The sequence below is a fragment of the Oryctolagus cuniculus genome, chromosome 16, assembly GCF_964237555.1.
Source record: "Oryctolagus cuniculus chromosome 16, mOryCun1.1, whole genome shotgun sequence".
In the NCBI taxonomy this organism is placed as follows: domain Eukaryota; kingdom Metazoa; phylum Chordata; class Mammalia; order Lagomorpha; family Leporidae; genus Oryctolagus; species Oryctolagus cuniculus.
Window position 1 is genome coordinate 21,815,875 of NC_091447.1, and position 19,943 is coordinate 21,835,817.

Genomic DNA, 19,943 nt, shown 5'->3' on the forward strand with positions numbered 1-19,943 from the left:
AATCCAGTTCTCTGCTATGGCCTGGTAAAGCAGCAGAAGATGGCCCAGGTCCTTATGCCCCTGCACCCACGTGGGAGACCCAGAACAAGCTCTTGGCTCCTGGCTTCAGATAGGCCCACCCTGGCCATTGAAGCCATTTGGGAAGTGAACCAGCGAATGGAAGATCTCTCTTTCTCTGTCTCTCCCTCTCTCTGTAACTCTGCCTTTCAAATAAATAAATCTTAAGAAGAAAAAATAAATGTTGTATGGCTTTACCAATTAAATACCTGATAATCAGTTTGATTATTATATTATTATGTGGCTACAAATATCCATCAACTGCTATTAAATGCAATAAGGTTGCAACCTGGGAAAAGTAAGAATCTGATGGCAAGGCAGGGGAGCAAATGTCACAGAGTCCCAAATTCTTGATTAAACAGGAAGCAGGCTCAGCTGTTTGGCTTCCCATTTTTCATCCGTCTCACTTGGGTCCTTTTTGTGTCCTTTGATTGTCAAAGTCTTTCACAAACCGAGCAGAGCAGGTTCGACCACTTGGTGGAAAGGCACTTGATTAACGTAGGGAACCATGACAGGTCTTGCTAGGCTGGTAGTTTCTTGAAACAAAGTGCTTGGGCTCACTCATGAAAACATTTGAGTAAGCGTCCGTATTGGTCCACGCCTCTGAAGGACCCTGCTGTAGCAAGTTGATGTGATTCAGAGTTTTGCGACACACTTGATCACTCATAAATTGGTAATGACAAATCAGATGGTTGCATTCTGCTCTTCCGAGTCCTTCTGCCATTTGGATTTAGTGTGTGCAATACCTGCTGGTTCCCTGAATGGCTCCAAAGAGAGCAGATCACAGTAAATGCTGGTCTGGAATGGAACAATGGTGTTTTCTGGGCGCTCAGCCAGGTCCCCAGAGGAAGGTTCAGAGGTGACAATATGGAGGCCATTTTTAGGAAGAATATTTTCCACTGGCTTGGAAATTACAAGAAATTAAAAGACTCTTTCAGGAAGAAGACTAGAATACATGCTCTTTGTTTCTTGAGCTAATTTCATCCATTTTGTTAGAATTTGTTTCAGGATAGTGTTTGGCCTGTCAGTTAAGAGGCCTGCATCCCACATGGGAGTACTTGGATTTGATGCCTGGCTCTGGCTCCTGACTCCAGCTTCCTGCTCACATGGATCCTGGGAGACAGGAGGGGATGACTCAAGTGGTTAAGTGTGACCACCCATGTGGGTGGCTTCGCTGAGTTCTTGGCTCCCAGTTTTGGCCCTGGCTCAGCCCCAGCCATCATGAGCTGTCAGGGAATGAACCAGTATATGGGAGCTGTCACTCTCTCTGTCTCCCAAACAAAAAGCAGAAATTGGATATTTGCTCTTCTGTCTCGGACTACAGATGTGTACTTAAATTTTTTTTAATGTAAAAAATTCCTTTGCAGAATTGTTTCACATCTAATTTTTCCAGCTGATCACTCTCTTGAGAACAAAAGCAAAGGAAACTCAAGAGATTAAAACCCAACAAAATATTGACACATATTTATATTGGCAGGTTGGCATTACACTGGGATGACAAAGAATCCTTCTAAAAATAAGACCCATGGTATGGCTCGGATGTGATCTGTTCTCCAAGGGCTCATGTGGCAGAAACGTGGTCCCCAGTGTTGCAGCGTTAGGAGGTGGTGGGTCCTCTAAGAGGTTGGGCCCAGTGGAAGGTGTGGAGGTTATTGAAGATGCCGCTTTGGAAGGGATTAATGCTGGTCTCTCGGAGTGTGTGAGTTCTCTCCAGAGTGGGTTGTTACAGACAAAGGCCACCCCACGTGCAAGGCCCCTTCTGCTCTCCCTTCCTTATCTGTTTGTCTGCCACGTTTGTGATGCAGCCAAGGGGACCCTCCAGAGAGGTCAGACAGATGATGCTGGCTGATCTTTAGCTTCCAGACTCTGAAACTGTGTACTAAGTAAACCTCTGTTCTTTGTAAGCTCCCAGCTTCAGGCATTCTGTTACAGCAACCCAGAGAGGACTAATGCAACCTGTCGGTAGCTTTGGTCTCCTGCAAAGCTCTTATTCCTTCTTCAAGATCAAACAAATGTTACCTCCTCTACCAAACCATCCTCAGCTTACGAGGTAGATGCAGGCTTCTATGTTAAGAATACTTGCAAAATTCCATTACTATTGCACTAAAACAATTTAAATTATTTTTTAACATGACGCATTCCCCCTGTTAGACTGTGAACCTCAAGGAGGCAGAATTCTCAATCATTCAACACCTGTTGATCGCGTTCTTACCGTGTGCCACCTTGCTACCATTTTTTAAAATTTATTTGACAGGTAGAGTTACAGACAGTGAGAGAGAGAGACAGAGAGAAAGGTCTTCCTTCTGTTGGTTCACTCCCCAAATGGCCACTACAGATGGCGCTGTGCTCATCTGAAGCCAGGAGCCAGGTGCTTCTTTCTGGTCTCCCATGCGGGTGCAGGGCCCAAGGACTTGGGCCATCCTCCACTGCCTTCCCAGGCCATAGCAGAGAGTTGGACTGGAAGAGGAGCAACCAGGACTAGAACCCAGTGCCCATATGGGATGCTGGTGCCGCAGGTGGAGTATTAACCAAATGAGCCACGGCGCCAGCCCCCGTTGCTACCCTTAAGACCGCAGCATCTGTCTCTTCACTCCCATCATTAGTCCATGCCTATCCCATGACTAAGGAGGCGCTCTGTGAGCTGCTGCATGATTGAACAGGGAGGGTGTGAAAGCTTGAGTGAATGAATGGGCCCCATTGTGTAAGGCACAAGGGGCACCAGTTTTGCAGTTTCCCCATCTGTAGATAGAATCAGCACCGAGAGAGGCTTAGCTGCTGCGGAGAGCAGGACTTGTCGCTCTGTAGGGAGAGGCACCGGGTTCCTGCTGGGCTCTGGGGTCGCGAGACCAGGGCTAAAAAGTGCTTTTAAAATACTCTTGGGAGAGGGTCATCCTGGTATGGTCCTTTCATGTGCTGGGGCTCCAGTCTGTTCTGAGATGAAGACTAAAGATAGGGCCAGTGCTGTGGCATAGTGGGTAAAGCCACCGCCTGCAGTGCCGGCATCCCATATGGGCGCCGGTTCGAGTCCTGATTGCTCTACTTCTGATGCAGCTCTCTGCTAAGGCCTGGGAAAGCAGTGGAAGATGACCCAAGTGCTTGGGCCCCTTTATCCAAGTGGGAGATTTGGAAGAAGCTCCTGGCTCCTGGCTTTAGATTGGCTCAGGTCTGGCCGTTGTTGGAGTGAACAAGTGGATAGAAAATCTTTCTATTTCTCCCTCTCTCTGCCTCTCAAATAAAATCCTGGGCTGGCGCTGTGGCACAGCGGATTAAAGCCCTGGCCTGAGGCACCTGCATCCCATATGGGTGCCGGTTCTAGTCCTGGCTGCTCCACTTCTGATCAAGCTCTCTGCTATGGCCTGGGAAAGCAGTAGAAGATGGCACAAGTCCTTGGGCCCCTGCACCCATGTGAGAGACCCAGAGGAAGCTCCTGGCTCCTGGCTTTGGATCGGTGCAGCTCTGGCTGTTGCAGCCATCTGGGGAGTGAACCAGCAGATGGAAGACCTCTCTTTCTCTCTTCTCTCTCTGTGTAACTCTGATTTTCAAATAAATAAATAAATAAACCTTTAAAAAAAAAGAAAGAAAGATGGCCCAAGTCCTTGGGCCCCTGCACCCATGTGGGAGACCCAGAAGAAACTCCTGGCTCCTGGCTCCTGGCTCCTGGCTCCTGGCTTCAGATCGGCACAGCTCCGGCCGTTGGGGCCATCTGGGGAGTGAACCAGCGGATGAAAGACCTCTCTCTCTGTCTCTACCTCTCTCTGTAACTCTGTCTTTCAAATAAATAAAATAAATCTTTTTAAAAATAAATAAATAAATAAAATCCTAAAAAAAAAAAAGACTAAAGACTGGTGGCCAAATCAGGAGAAACTGCAGGGCTATCCCCTAACGACCAGTGAAGAGAGGGAAGGCAGGAACCATGGGAAGCCACGTCGCATTAGCCCAGTGCGGAAGGCCAGCTGGTCCCACATCAGCTCAGCTTCAGTGCAGGATTATCCAGTTTGAACTTTGAACTTCAACCAAGAGAGAGTGTTTGGACAGCCACCAACTGTTCAAACACTCCCAGAGACACAAGACTGACTGCATCATTAAGGCTGAATCTGAGAACTCTTTTTTTTTTTTTTTTTTTTTTTGACAGGCAGAGTGGACAGTGAGAGAGAGACAGAGAGAAAGGTCTTCCTTTGCCGTTGGTTCACCCTCCAATGGCCGCCGCGGCCAGCGCGCTGTGGCCGGCACACTGCGCTGATCCGAAGCTAAGAGCCGGGTACCTCTCCTGGTCTCCCATGGGGTGCAGGGCCCAAGCACTTGGGCCATCCTCCACTGCACTCCCTGGCCACAGCAGAGAGCTGGCCTGGAAGAGGGGCAACCGGGACAGAATCCGGCGCCCCAACTGGGACTAGAACCCGGTGTGCCGGCGCCGCAAGGTGGAGGATTAGCCAATTGAGCTGCGGCGCAGGCCTGAATCTGAGAACTCTTACTAAAAATGACTTTAGAGCTCAGAACCTCATGTAAACGTGAACCGTCCAGGAACGATGTGAACTCGGAAAGCCCAGGGTTTAAAACACCCCGCAGACCTGCTGTCCCAACAGGAGAGGTCTCTAAGTCCTCAGGCGTGGTCTGCTTATTTCCACACAACAATAACTCGTGTGCAAGGCAGCAACTTGCAGCCTGCAAAAGCCAGCCGAACCCACCAGAGACCTCAGTGAGGAGTGCACGCCGCCTGTCCCCGTGCACGCCCACACGCAGCCACAGGAAGCCGTCTTCTCCAAGAATACGCCTTTCAGAGGAGCCATCGTCATCTCACAAGACAGCTGCCAGCAGGAACCCCAACAGGAGGTAATAGGAGGACACCTTATGTGCTGCCCAAGCCGCTTCTGCGGCGACAGCACAAGACGAAGAAGATGGCTGCACATTTCTTTGAAAAGCACTCAAGTACATGACAGCATTACTAGTCACGGCAATGGATCCTCTCCCTGGTCGCTCTCCAGGAAGAGAACTGTGCCAGGCCTATGGAGGGATGTGTGTCTTTCAGGACCCCATACAGCTGCAGGGGGGCAGAGCCAGGCACCTGTAGGTCCTGGGAAAGGTGCCCAGAGCCACGGCTTCATCAGTCCAGCACAATGGAGGTGAGACCATGGCTTTTATGCAGGCCATGCAAGTCCTCACCTGGACCTGTCCCTACCAATCATATCGGGGAATCCCAAGAAAGATCCCCAAAACCCTTAAAATCTGAGATCTTTAGACATTTCTGTCCCCTATTAGCCCGTCGGAGAAGACACGGAAATGAGAGGTCGTTGTTTGTGCCGAGTGTCACAGAGGCTTCCTGCAGGCTCCAGACCTCCATGGGCATCAAATGACTCCCAAAAGAGAGAAGCCCTTCCGGTGCAGTACTTGTGAGAAGTCTTTCAGGCGCAGAAGCCACCCGAGGACTCACGAAAGACATCACACGGGCGGGAAAGCCTGTATGTGTCCTTTGCCAGGGAAGCTACCACCAGCCAACCACATACCACCGCCGCCAGAGTGTGCACTGAAACACTGCCATAAAAGCCTTCCCTCATTGCGAAGCCTCCAGGCTTCCTCCCTGATGGAATGTGTGCTTCTGTACTACCTATCTGTTTAGAAGATACCAGGAAAGTCCCTGCTCAAGTTTCCCATGTGTCTCCATTCCCTAAAACGTGAGGGTCAGGAGAACATGAAATTTGTCCATTTGCATGAGCCTAGAAAAGTGGCTGATCCGTAATACGTCCAATAGATATTTGTTAAAAGAATGATGATAAAAAAAAAAAGAATTCTGCAAACCAGAGGCATTGGAAGACCAGGACCCTGCAGTGTGCTTGCTGCAGACTCCATAGGCTTGTGGGGTTTCCTCTTAAAAACCTCCCTTCTGAGATCCTCCCGCTCCTCATAAATAATGCACCGAACTCCATCGAATGGTTGCAAATCGCTTGTGACAGCAGGGAGCACTTGCTTTGGATGGGCCTGGAGCAGCCCCAGCTCTGACCTCCCAGGCAGCAGTCTGCCCACATGCGCAGTCTCTTGGGCCGACTGCCACCGAGCTTCACCCCGGACACAAAGGCTCCTCACGCGGACGCTGAGCCCCTTCCACCAGCAGCTGTGGCTGTGTTTGGCGAGAAGGCCAGGCAGGTGCACTGGAAAGGCGGGCCTCTCGTGTGTGCTGCTTGTCTCCCTCCCTGTGTTCTGTGCGGCGGTGCTGCCAGTCCCTTGCCAGGTCATCAAGCCCACTCGTTGTCAGCAGCTGATGTGCCTCGTGTGATAACTTTACACAGAAAACGGAGACCATCAGGCACCCCACCTTCTTTCCTTTCTCTACCATGCACCTGTCACTCTGTTCCTCTTCTGTCTCAGACAAAAAGAAGGCACACTAGTTATTCACTGCTATGTAATAAATGAGTCCCAAGATTAGCAGTTTAAAAGAACAGTTGGGTGCAGACACTTCCAAGCTGGTGCACTGGGTCTGCACCACACAGGCCTCTCCTCAGGGTCACTGTGGTGTTCCCGTGAGACATCAGGTGGCTTCTCCCAGGAGTGAGCCAAGAGAACAAACATGGAAGGAGTTGCAATGCTTTAGTAACTTACTCTGTTTTTTTTTTTTTTAAGAAGATTTATTTTATTTATTTGAAATAGTTACAGAGAGAGGTAGAGGCAGAGAGAGAGGTCTTCCATCTGCTGGTTCATTCCCCAGATGGCCACAATGGCTGCAGCTGCACCCATCCAAAGCCAGGAGCCAGGAGCTTCATCTGGTCTCCCACTTGGGTGCAGGGGCTCAAGTGCTTGGGCCATCTTCTACTACTTTCCCCGGTGCATTAGCAGAGAGCAGGATCAGAAGTGGAGCTGCCAGGACTCAAACCAGCGCCCATATGGAATGCCGGCACTGCAGGCCAGGGCTTTAACCCACTGCACCACAGCACAAGCCCCAAGTAACTTACTTAAGTCTTAAAAGCTGTGCTTCTGGGCTGGCACTGTGGTGTAGTGGGTGAAGCCACCATCTGTGGTGCCGGCATCCTATATGGCACCGGTTCAAATCCCTGCTGCTCCATTTATGATCCAGCTCCCTGCTAATGTGCCTGGGAAAGCAGTAGAAGATGACTCAAGTGCTTAGGCCACTGTACCCAAGTGGGAGACCCAGATGAAGCTCCTGGATTAGCTTGGCCCAGCCCTGGCCATTGCAGCCACTTGGGGAGTGAACCAGCAGATGGAAGATCCATTTCTGTCTCTCCATCTCTCTGTAATTCTGACTTTCAAATAATTTTTTAAAAGCTGCAAATCGTCACTCCACCACGTTCTGTTAGAGGTGGTCGCTAAGTGCCACTGTCCTCATGAGATTTCTATTGAAGGAGGGAATTTGTGGAAATCTTTCAGACCTACTGCAGAGGAGAATCCTCTCCCTTTTTAGGGCTCATTCCTCCATCCATGAGCTCTAACCCATCCTTCCCTCCTTGGACTTGGCTAATCAATTATGCTCTCTCCTAGTGTCTTCTTTTCTAAAACTTATTTATTTGAAAAGCAGAGTCAGAGAGAGAGAGAGAGAGAGAGAGAGAGAGAGATGTCTTCCATCCTCTGGTTTACTCCCCAAATGGCTGTAACAGCCAGGACTGGGTCAGGATGAAGCCAGGAGCCAGAAACTCCATCCAGGTTTCCCATGTGGGTGGCAGGGGCCCAAGCACTTGGGCCATCTTCTACTGCTCTCCTAGGCCATAGCAGAGAACTAGATTGGAAATGGAGCAGCTGGGACTCAAACCAGTGCCCAAATGGGATGCCAGGGTTGCAGGTGATGGCTTAACCCAATGCATCACAACACTAACCTTTCCTATTGTCTTTTTTTTTTTTTTTTTTTGACAGGCAGAGTAGACAGTGAGAGAGAGAGAGAGACAGAGAGAAAGGCCTTCCTTTTGCCGTTGGTTCACCCCCACAATGGCCGCCGTGGCCGGCGCACCATGCTGATCCGATGGCAGGAGCCAGGTACTTATCCTGGTCTCCCATGGGGTGCAGGGCCCAAGCACTTGGGCCATCCTCCACTGCACTCCCTGGCCACAGCAGAGAGCTGGTCTGGAAGAGGGGCAACCGGGACAGAATCCGGCACCCCAACCAGGACTAGAACCTGGTGTGCCGGCACCGCAAGGCGGAGGATTAGCCTAGTGAGCCGCGGCGCCGGCCCTCCTATTGTTTTAATAGTGGGTCCCATTCATTGAGCATTTACTATGTCGTGGCCACCATGCCACACACTCTACGTGATTATTCACGTAGAGTTATCCTCACTCAATACAAGCAGTAACCCAGTAAGGTCAGAGAATCATTATCCCAGTTTTTTGAAATGAAGAGGCCAAAGCTCAGAGGTTTAAGAGAGACGTCCAATGTCACATAATTAGAGAGTGGAAAAGTTCCTGTTTGAACACAGCCCCGACTGACTGTATAGCTGTGTCTCTCCTGCACTAATCTGTCCTATACCCTTTCGTTGGTACCTTGGATGGTGCCTCTCATCTGTTTCTTCCCCTTAGCCTTCAAACAGGCTGAAGTCATTGTCGCACAAGAATGGCCTCTCCTTGAATCCTGCCTCATCAAGTCTTCCCACCGCAATGGGCTTCGTGCCATTCTCGGAGTGTTCCCCTCCCCAGCCGAGCTCCACTGCCCGTTTGTGCAGCCCATGGCCACCTACCACAGTCATTGCCTGTCCAGTGATGTCCCGGAGTCCGCTCACTGAGGACTTCCTGCCTTCTAAATGCAGGGCTTTCTTTTCAAACCACTTTCTGCTGTCTTTCGTCAACTCCGAGACACAGGTTTCAATGCGTCTGAAATCCAGAGGCCTTCAAATCAGTGACCTGCGACTCTGTTGTGGGGCGCACCGACTAAAACCCAGCGAGGCTTGGAGATCAAATTAGGAGTCTACAGCCAGCAGGTGACTGCCTTTCTCACAGAGCAAGTCCAGAGAAGACAACCCCAAGTTGCAGTAGTGGGGCGTTTTTAAAGGCAAAAACCACATTCTGTTATCAGCAGTTAATTGCGCAGCAGGGTGAGCTAGCGGGAAGCAGCTAGCCAATCAGCAATCAACACCTATTCCCGCCTGAAGTCAGTGGCTGCGGCCAGTGTCCGGCACCTGAAGTCCTCCGGTATCAAAGGTTTCCTTAATGTTGGAGCAACACAACCCCACACCTTTGCTCTACTCTGACTGGCTTGAGGTCTTACATTTTTAGAACACCCCACCTTGTCACGAATCTAATAAAGTCTTTTACTCCTTGTTCCATCTTGCACCATCGCTCAGTTCTTGCTCCTGGAAATTGCACCTGCAGTGTGGATGTCCCTGCCGGCAGGTTTTTCTCTACACCCTCTGAAAGCTCCGCTCCCCCATTGGCCCTCAGATGGTGGTGTAGACAGCCTGGCAGAGATTCACTCTTTGCTTTGTACACTCCTGGGAAGTATAATACAAACCCTGCACCCTCCTGACGTCTGCCCACTGCCAGCTGAAAGCTTGAACGGATTGTCGCTCTCCCATGTGTCCCACAGGTGCCTCCTACTGGGTGCGTCCCAAGCACTGATGTACTCACTTAGAATTCCTAATAAGTACTGTTGTTTGTTGACGAATTTGTTATAGATTTTTTAAAAAAGATTTATTGAAAGGCAGAGTGACAGAGAAAGAAGGAGAGACACAGAGAGATCTCCCATCTGCTGATTCACTTCCCAAACCCGTGCAGCAGCTGGGGCTGCACCAGGCTGAAGCCAGGTGCCAGGAACTTCATTCTGTCCTCCCACGAGGGGGGCAGGAGCTCAGATATTTGGGCTGTCATATGCTGTCTCGCAGGTGCATTAGCAGGAAGCCGGAATGGAATTGGAGTAGCCGGAATTCAAACCAGGCACTCAGACACGGGATGTGGGCATCCCAAAGCAGTGGGGTAGCCCTCTGCACCACAACACCTGCCTCTACTCTATGTTTCTTTCATCAGTGGTTTACAGAGCCAGACACCACGTGAAAGTAGTCTCCCCTTTATTAATCTTTACTTATTTATTTGAGAGACAGCGCTATCATCTAATAGTTCACTGTTGAGATGCCCACAGCAGCTGGGCTGGGGCCAGGGCCAGGTGTCAGGGACTCCACCTCTTTGGGCCATCACTGTTGCTTGCCAGGGTCTGCACTGGTGGGAAGCTGGGATCCAGGGCCAGGCACTACTTTTGTCGGAGTGTCTGCAGGTCACATCAATTTAAAGCATAGGAGACGATCGTTCATAAACGAGCAGCACCAGTTACACGCACGTTGTCTCCACACAGACCAGGCTGGGTTTACAGAGAGAACCTCAGTTAGTGGAACATCAAAGGTTTTTCCGCGTTTGGCTGTGCGGATCGGCACTCCGGTCCTGAGCAGGCTGCGTTATCATGACGGGAGACAGTTTCCGTTCTTTGTGTGTGTGTGTGTGTGTGTGTGTGTGTGTGTTTTCCCAAGAACTCTTGTGATTTCAGCTGTGGAACTGGCCGGCAGCAGGTTCAGCTTCAGCATTGGCTGTCCCTGACCTTTCTTTGTTACCTTAGGTAAGCGAGTTCTTCTCTCCTTCATTATAACTCCTCACTGCCCTCTTGTGGTCAAACTCAGATCCACGTTGACTCGGGGTGACCACCGGGTTGGCAGCGCGTGTCTTCATGCAGTGTGGTCCACAGGAACGTCACTCAGCTGCACCCCGGGGCGGGGCAGGGTCTGGGGGGTTGCTCATGAGGCCTGAAGATGATCATGAATGCAATAACAAACATTTGGAAGCCACTTTGCATCCGGTTTCCTAGCTGGCCTAGACCTAACCAGGAAACTAGTGTGCTCTCTCTCTCTTTTTTTTCAGTCAGAGTTAGACAGTGAGAGAGAGAGAGAAACAGAGAGAAAGGTCTTCCTTTTTCTGTTGGTTCACCCCCCCCCCCAAATGGCTGCTACAGCCGGCGCGCTGCGCCGATCTGAAACCAGGAGCCAGGTGCTTCCTCCTGGTCTCCCATGGGGGTGCAGGGCCCAAGCACTTGGGCCATCCTCCACTGCTTTCCCGGGCCACAGCAGAGAGCTGGACTGGAAGAGAAGCAACCGGGACAGAATCCAATGCCCCAACCAGGACTAGAACCCGGGGCGGCACAGGCGGAGGATTAGCCTAGTGAGCCGTGGCACCAGCCGTGTGCTCTTTTTATCTTCTTTTCCTCGGATGGCAGCTAATGGGGCACTGGGGTTCAGCTAAAACCTGCAGACATGCTAGCACACCCTTTAGAAGAGTCCCAAGTTGTACGGCAAAAGCATCTGTTGGAACAACTGGCAGCCATCGCATGTGCTTGAGTTGGGCTAATCTTGGAGTGCAGACAGCTGAGAGGAGCAAAAGGGACATGACGGCCATCTTACGATTAAGCTTGCCACCCCAGAGTGACAGCAGGAAACAAGTCACTAGCTGCAAGCCCTCGTCACAACGCTTAATCAGAAAGTCCTGACTGGAAACTGCCTCCCGTTCTGGGAACAGCTATCTCTGCAGCTGGGTGTATTCCCAGTGGGACTGGATGTCCGAGTGGTAGAATCCTTAGCACACCCGCCCTGGGAATCATGAATCCTCCAGTCTGAGACCAGTGCTTGTGGTTCAATGCACTTGAGATGACCTTGCCAAGGACGATGTCGTGGTGTCTTTCCCGGCACACGCAGGCTCCTGGCTTTAGATCCTGCAGCTTGGTGTCTGATGGCATCATTTTCAAATCGCAGCTTGCACCTGCTGGGCATGTGACCGTGTGCCTGATACTGGTTTCGACAACAGCTGAGAAGGATGGGACGTAGCGAAGTCCAGTCTATTGGTGAAGGAGGTGGTTTGAGCCACATGGGTCTTCTAAATGCATTTCATATGGAGACAGTTTGAGGTTCTGGGTGCATTATGTTTTCATTAGGATAAAGGATAGAACTTTAGGACAAGCCAGATTGAACTTCTTTAAAAATCTGCACGGTTTTAATTTTGATATTTTGATTGCAATATCATGGGCTTGTTTTACTTTTCTAGAACTCTGGGGAGAATGTGGACAATGGAGTTCCTGTTCTATTTGAAGGTTCTACAGAGTTCCTTAAGTATGGCACCCATCAAGTGAGTTCTTTGATCCACATGGGAGGAAAAAAAACTAGGTATTTTTGGTACATTTAGTGCATTTCCTGTTAGCAGAAGAAAGCTTTTATCCCAACCAGAAAACGTTTTAGCTGACACATAAGAACTGTTCATATTTATGGAGTAGAGTGTGATGTTTTGATGCACATTTACATTGTAAAATGGTCAAAGCAGGATAATTAGCATATCCCTAACCTCAAGTATTTATCAATTCTTCATGGTGAGAATCTGAAAAGTCCTTTCTTCCAGCTAGTTTTTTTTTTTCAGTTTTTCTGTTGCTTATTTGCCTCTTTTGTGTCTTTAATTCTCTTTTCTCTTCTTCTTGCAAGTGTTTCTTTTTTTTTTAATAAAGATTTATTTATTTACTTGAAAGTCAGAGTTACACAGAGAGAGGAGAGGCAGAGAGAGAGAGAGGGGAGTCTTCCATCCACTTGTTCACTCCCCAATTGGCCGCAATGGCCAGAGCTGCGCCGATCCGAAGCCAGGAGCCAGGAGCTTCCTCCAGGTCTCCCACACGGGTGCAGGGGCCCAAGGAATTGGGCCATTTTCCACTGCCCTCCCAGGCCACAGCAGAGAGCTGGACATGAAGTGGAGCAGCCGGGTCTCGAACCGGCACTCATATGGGATGCTGGCGCTTCAGGCCAGGGCGTTAACCCACTGTGCCACAGCGCCAGCCCCCCAGCTAGTTTTAAATCTATAGTGTAATTATTGTTAACTATATGTTATCGTGTTTTATTGTTAAGTGTAGGCCCAGGACTATGCAGCAGAGCACAGACCCCACAGTAACCCCACAGTGCTCCCGTCTCTCCCCTCGTGGTCTCGGGCGGTGACTGTTCTAGTGCCACTTTTCTGATGTCCACATAGGAGCGGGATGATGCAGGATCACTCTAGTTCACGTCTTCTAGGTTCACCCATGCTGTCACAGGTGACAGGATTTCATCCATTTAAGGCCAAGCAGTATTCCACTGTAAACACACATGCCACGTTTTCTTTATCCGTTCACCCACTGATACACACTTAGGTTGCTCCCATATCCTGGCCCTTGCAAACAATGCTGAAACAGACACGAGTGCGTGGATGCCTTTCTGACACACTGACTTCATTCCCTGTGGCCATATACAGACACCCGGCGGTGAGCGGGCTGGGCACTGTGTGCCTCCGTGTGTGATGTTCTGACAAGCCTCCGTGTTGTGTTCCGCAATGGCTGTCCTGGGTTACACTCCCAGCCACAGTGGGGAGGGCTCCCTTCTCCCCACGCCATCACCGACACCTGCTGTCTTTTGTCTTTTTTAATAACCGTCCGTCTGACTAATGCAAGGTGCTCTCACACGGTGCGTCTGACTTGCATGTCCCCTCGAATATATTTAAAGTGTTGTCAGTTGTGCAATAGAGCAAATCCACTTACGGATGCCCAAGTGATTGTTGAGGTGGGCTCTCACGATTCTCGCTGGCTTTCTATCCCGGCAGGCAGGGAGGGTTCAGGCCCTGGGTGAGGCTGGAGTCCAATTCCCTCACCCATCGTTCGCGTTTTGGTCCAGTCACCCATGGCACAGCCCCAGGGAGCCCCATTAATAAAGGTCCGGAGATGCACCCGGCAGCCCCCAGGCACCCATCTGGGGAAGTCCCACATCCGAAGCTCCACAAGAAAGTGTTCGTCTATTTTTTTTATTTAATTTTTTACTTATTTGTGAGACAGAAAGAAACAGGCAGATAAACAGGCTATCATCTGCTGGTTCACTCCCCAAATGTCTACCATGACCAGGGCTGGACCAGGCCAAATCCAAGAGCCCAGAGCTCAATCTGGGTCTCCCAGGAGAGTGGCAGGGGCCCAACCAAGTGAACCATCACCTGCTGCCTCCTAAGGTGCACATTAGCAGGAGGCTGGACTCCGAAGCTGAGCTGGGGCTTGAACCTGGCACTCTGATATGGGATGCAGGCATCCCTTGTGGCATCTTGGCCACTCTGAAATGCCTGCCCCAGACCGCTGTATTAAACAAAGCTTCCAAACCGATGACATCACACTGAGTAATGTTTCTTACAAGAACAATCCTGGGGAATCAGCAGAGGCTGCCTGTTTAGCAGAGATGGCGAGGGCACTCCCTTCAGCCTCAGACGGGTGATTTTTGGCGTGTGCTCCAGGTTCTAAGTGATGTTGCTTTCAGACGTCGATTTACCTCTAATGAGTCAACATTTCATTTTTCGTTTTTGATTCAGGTGCCCAAGAAAGTGAGTCAACTCAGGGGCTTTTGTAATACGCCAAACATCTTGAACAAACTGAAGACATACTACTATCAGTGAGCAGTTGTGAACTCTTAAATCCTTAAAAACAGGTGGCGTAGTCTCACTAAGGGTCAGAGTTCAGGATCACAGCATGTGCATCACGGAGGGTGCCTGGATTACTTTGAAGATAAGAAGCATGAAACACTATGTCAGCACTGGCCGAGGCCAAGGTAGTGAGGGGCTGGGTAAACTTGCTTAGGGTGCCGTGGCTGCCCATCAGCTGGGAGGCGAGGAGATGTAATTAAAGACAAGCTACTGCCAGTGGGTGGTTATTTTAATAATGACGTAGAGCATGGGAGGCCGGTCCGCGCTGGAGAAACCCGCGCTCTGCAGGACTCCCTGAAGGGGGTAGCCGTTGGTTCTGAACTTCCTGTTTGGGTGCAGACCATGTGCAGACTCGGATGACTGTCCCCGACGGTCTCCCCAGAAAAAGCAGGCACTTCCTGAAACACTGCACCTGGCCTCCTATGCCAGCGGGCGTGCACAGACGCCTCCAGGGCCACAGCTGAGCTCTGGGTCCTGCTCCTGCTCTCAGCACACACCTGGGCCCAGGTGTCCATCCACCTGCGGCAGCAGATGCAGGGGCACCCTCATCCTCTCTGTCTCGTTGGCGCAGATGTGAGCTGATGATCACACGTCTCTCCATTATGTTAGAAACAGGGGTAGCTAGGGGAATGGGGGCGACCCCTCAATATTCACGGGCAGGCAGGCGCTTTTTTTGTCACTAGGGCTGAGTTGACTGAAGCCCTGTCTTTGCAGACAAGGGGTGAAATGCACAGACCTAACAGCACTTTTTGGTCATCCGTGCTGTTCCCTGCTGTCAGTAAGGTCTGTGGGCTTCAGAGGTAACTTCCTTGTAAGGAAGCACAGAAGAAAATGCATGTACTCTGAGCTTCTCCAAGCCCTACCTGGAGGTGAGGAGAGGCAGGGGTCACAGCAGCAGTTCTAAGGCTTCTTCACACCCCTCAATACAGGACGTCCAACGTCTTGCAGATTTCTCTCCCAACATTTCTTTTCCATTCCAGCGAGTGCTTCTCCCTCAGGGCCCAGAGTCCTACATCATCATGGCCACCAGGTGGCAGCACAGCACCAGCCGGCACAGGCTTCAACCCGGGGTGGGGGGTTCTCTCCAAGAGTGTGACCCAGAGTACTGCTCTCTCTTTGTGTCGCAATGAGACAGTTCCCAGACAGTTGTGAGTGTGTGAGTGAGTGTGTGTGTGTGTGTGTGTGTGTGTGTGTGCGTGCGCGCGCTTAGCGGGTGATACAGCTTGTTCAGCCCTTGTCTCTGTGTAGGAATCAGACCGCAGTCCCCTGAATGCCAAATCCGAGCCACGGCCCCCTGGTCTCTGTCAGTCGCCCGGCCCTTGTGGTGACAAAGGCTTGGCTGTGGGAATAAGCCAGACTGCGGGAGAGCCTGCCCTCGGCCACTCACTGGCCGTGAGACTTCGGGCACTTGGGCCTCTCAAAGCCTCTGCTTTCCCACCTGTAAGTGGTGTCCAGTGCCTGGGCAGATGCACGCATTGACCCTGGCCCGTGGCCTGCAGTGCGTCCGTGTTGTGCCCCCCGATCTTCATTAGACCGTGAGCGCCAAAGAGGTGAAACGGTTATCCGCGGGCCTTGCTGGTGCCAGGACCTGCGATTCTAATTTCTCCTTCGCTTTCCAAATTCTCTGCAGCAGGAGTGTGTTGTTTTCCGGTCATATAAAGGGAGGGCGGGGGGGGGACTCAGGTAGAGTCAGTGCCAGGGCTAACTCTGGAGAGGTGCGGCGCTAGGGGGTGTGACGTTGTGCAGCCTCCACGGACCTGCGTGGTGGCAGCCCCCGCTCGGCACAACCTCCGCCTGCAACCCATGGACGCCACAGCATGAAGCCCAGGAGGCCAACGCTGGCCGGACGGGCGTGTTGTTTCAAGGTTCCCGTGTTGTTTTCGGAAGTAGGAAGGTGCACACTCTAAAATAACATCCACAGTGTAGCTAGCATCAGCCATCGTTGGCGAATACGCCCACCGTCGTTGTCAGGCGTGGATGCCCGTGCCGTCGGTCCACGTGGCTGGCAGAGCAGTGGGCTTGTTGACAGCACAGTGACATCACCACGAGGAGGCAGGAGTCTCTCAGCTGCAGCGCAGTCATGCGGGGCCACCCACAGCCGTCGCTGATCCACACGCAGTGGTGCAGCAGGTGTCATATGTGATTCCTGGAGCCGGTTCCTTCTTGAAAAATTTTGTATATTGTTTTTATTTATTTGAAAGGCAGACACAGAGAGAGAGAGAGAAAGAAAAAGAGAAGATATCTTCCATCAGCTGTTTCACTTCTCAAATGCTTGCCACAGCTGGAGCTGAGCCAGCCCAAATCAGGGGCCTGAACCCATCCAGGTCTCCCACATAGGAGGCACGGACTCAGGTACTTGAGCCATCACCTGCTGCCTCCCAGGGTGTGTGTTAGCAGCTGGAACTTGAAGGCAGGCACTCCGGTGGGAGATGCGGGTGTCCCAAGCTATGTCTCAGCCACGGTTTCAAATGCCCACCCTGGGCCCAGTTCTTCATGATTGCCCTGAAATGTTCAAATACTTTCTTCAAAATTTTTATCCATTGCTTTTTATTTCTTTGAAAGGCAGAAGAATAGAGATGGAGATCTTCCATCTGCTGGTTTATTCCCCAAATGCTTGCAACAGCCCGGAATGGGCCAACCTGAAGCCAGGAGCCCCAAACCCAGACGCTTTCTCCGTTGCTCAAAGAGTTCCTGAGGAATATCGAACCTTAAATCCACCATCAGACAAGCAGCAGGTAATCCAGGATCGCTTTCTGAGCAAAATCTCCTAGGTAATCGCTCAGGCTTCCCCAGTGTAAACCAGCATCTTTTTTTTTTTTTTTTTTCATTCCAAGATTCTCTTTTCTCATTGAGCTGTGACCTTGAATCCTTTTACCAGATTAATGGAGTCTTCTCCAGCCCCTCCCGGGCCAGATCCCTGCTAAACTGCCGAGTTGGCTTTAGGCAGGTGTCCAGAAAGCATTTTACCGGCACTCCCTGAACCAGGCGGGGAGTGGGGAGGGCTGAGTCCTTAGGCTCACATCAGATCTTGCAGTACTGGATGAGAACCCAAGGGCCAGGCTAACCTCGGAGATATAACGAGATTACGCAGGCAGCAGACGTTTCCAGGGGGGTTTGCATGAAACGTATGGTGAAGAACGTGATTGTTTTTTTTTTTTTTTATCTTTTATTTAATGAATATAAATTTCCAAAGTACGACTCATGTGTTACAATGGCTTCCCCCCCCATACCGTCCCTCCCACCCACAACCCCCCCCTTCCCACTCCCTCTCCCCCTCCATGAACGTGATTGTTTTTTACACGCGTGTTTCTGCTGGTACTTGTGGCCGTTTTTCCCATTTGGCTCCTTTGATCTTTACTTTGCATCAGTGACACTGTCCAGACGTCCTCTCGGGAGGACAGGCACTACCCACGATGCATCAGGGTTTCTTCTACAAAAAAAAAAAAAAAAAAGGAGTGGGGCCTTTGGAGCAGCAGCCGAAATGCGGATTGGGATGGCCAGATCCCACACTGGAGTACCTGGATTCAAGTCTCTGCTCCGCCTCTGATCCCAGCTCCCTGCTAATGTGCACCCTGGGTAGCAGCAGGTGATGTCTCAAGTACTTGGGTCTCTGCCACCCACACAGGAGACCTGGACTGAGTTCCAGGCTCCTGGCTCCTGGTTTCGCCTGGCCCAGCCCTGGCTGTTGCAGGCATTTGGGGAGTGAATTAGCAGATGGAAGATCTCTCTCCTTCTCCCCCCCCCCCTTCAAATAAAATGAAAGCAAATAGAAATATTTTTCAAAACATAAAACCAAAACAGATGGCATTAACCCTTAGCAGCTGACATGACTGGTTCCTTCCTCACATCACTGATGAACCTGCGACTCTTTCCAGGCAATTTGAATCAGAACAGGAGTCCAAAGATGATCACACTGAGCCACTCTGGGGTGGAGGCCCCCAGAGGCCCAGGAACCTCCTCGTGGCCTCGTGTGTACACAGTCTGGACGCGCAGCTCTGCCTCTGAGCCTGCAGCGCACACCCAACCTCCACTGAAAACCAAGTGATGCAAATCTCCTCCCCAAGGCCAGTGCTGTGATTTCAACATCTCCTCCGAAACTCACGCCGAGTGTAGGTGTTGCCACTGAGGCTCCGCCCACACGGGTGGGCATGGTTCGGTGTGCTTCCTGTCCACCAGGCTGGGACACAGCAGGACACATGAGCGCTGCTGTGAGCCTCCAGGAGTGCAGGAAATACCTCTGCTTCCTAACTTAGGGGAAAATGATTTATTTATCTTCATCCATTTGTCTTTTTTTTTTTTTTTGACAGGCAGAGTTAGACAGTGAGAGAGAGAGACAGAGAGAAAGGTCTTCCTTTTTCCTTTGGTTTACCCCCCCCCCCCCCCCGAGTGGCTATGGCTGGCGCGTTCGATCTGCAGCCAGGAGCCAGGTGCTTCCTCCCAGTCTCCCATGGGATGCAGGGCCCAAGCACTTGGGCCATCCTCCACTGCATTCCCGGGCCTCAGGGCCTCAGCAGAGAGCTGGCCTGGAAGAGGAGCAACCGGGACAGAACCGGCGCCCCAACCGGGACTAGGATTAGCCTAGTGAGCCACGGTGCCGGCCTATCTTTATCCACTTGAACAGAGAGAGACAGAGATCTCCCATATGCTGCTTCCCCGGGTGCCGCAGCAGGGCCAGCTCCACTTCTGACTCCACCTTCCGGCTCATGGGCACCCTGGGGGACAGCAGAGGATGGCTCAAGGACTTGGATCCCTGCCACCCACGTGGGAGACCCAGACGGAGTTCCCAGCTCCTGGCTTTGACCTGACCCCAGCCCTAGCTGGTGTGGGCGTTTGAGGAGTGAACCAGCTGATGGAAGATCTGTGTGTGTGTGTGTGTGTGTGTCCCTCTTTGTCACTCTGCTTTTCAGATAAATAAAATAAACCTTTAGAAAAAAAAAAAAAAAACCCGGAGCTGGGACTTGAACCCAGGCACTCTGATATGGGATGTGGGCCACCCAAGCAGCACATTAACTGCTGCACCAAGCAGCTGCCCCATGTGCTTTATAAATCACCCAGTCTCAAGTATTCTGTTGCAGTGCAGAAAAGGAACCAAGGCCGCCAGTACTTCTGGGTTGCCAAACGTGCCCAGACATGCCTACGCTGAGAAGCACAGGCTAGCTCACGCCTAGAACCCGGGTCAGGGGAAAATTCCAGCAGACAGAGTGTGCTCCTGGCTCCTAGCAAGGAGCTGATTTGGGAGAAATTCCACTCACTCAAAGATGAGTCAGCACTAAGGAAGCCACGGAGGACCTCTGCAAGCCCAGGAGGGAACAGGAAGGGAAGGTGCAGGCTGTCGCCTGGAAGCTGCTGCTGCTGCAGTACAAAGGTCGCAGCCAGGTGACTGACAGGCACTTAGCAAAACCCACTGGACCATCAGAAAGGAGCCTGTGTGTTGGGGATGAGGTGAGAGTTCCGGGCTGA

General features: G+C 51.3%; 1 long non-coding RNA gene across 5 annotated transcripts in view; it reads left to right on the forward strand.

The window, feature by feature from the left end:
• LOC103349439 (uncharacterized) overlaps nucleotides 1–19,943 on the forward strand; it is a 35,298-nt gene that overhangs the window by 11,228 nt on the left and 4,127 nt on the right. For 2 of the 5 annotated variants that reach the window (XR_011382972.1, XR_011382971.1), the window contains exons 4-7: nucleotides 12,060–12,140; nucleotides 14,373–14,608; nucleotides 16,685–16,835; nucleotides 17,046–17,218. This is a non-coding gene — a long non-coding RNA (uncharacterized lncRNA). The remainder of the gene's footprint in view (nucleotides 1–12,059; nucleotides 12,141–14,372; nucleotides 14,609–16,684; nucleotides 16,836–17,045; nucleotides 17,219–19,943) is intronic. The other 3 variants (XR_011382974.1, XR_011382973.1, XR_011382975.1) reach the window with 3 other exon arrangements.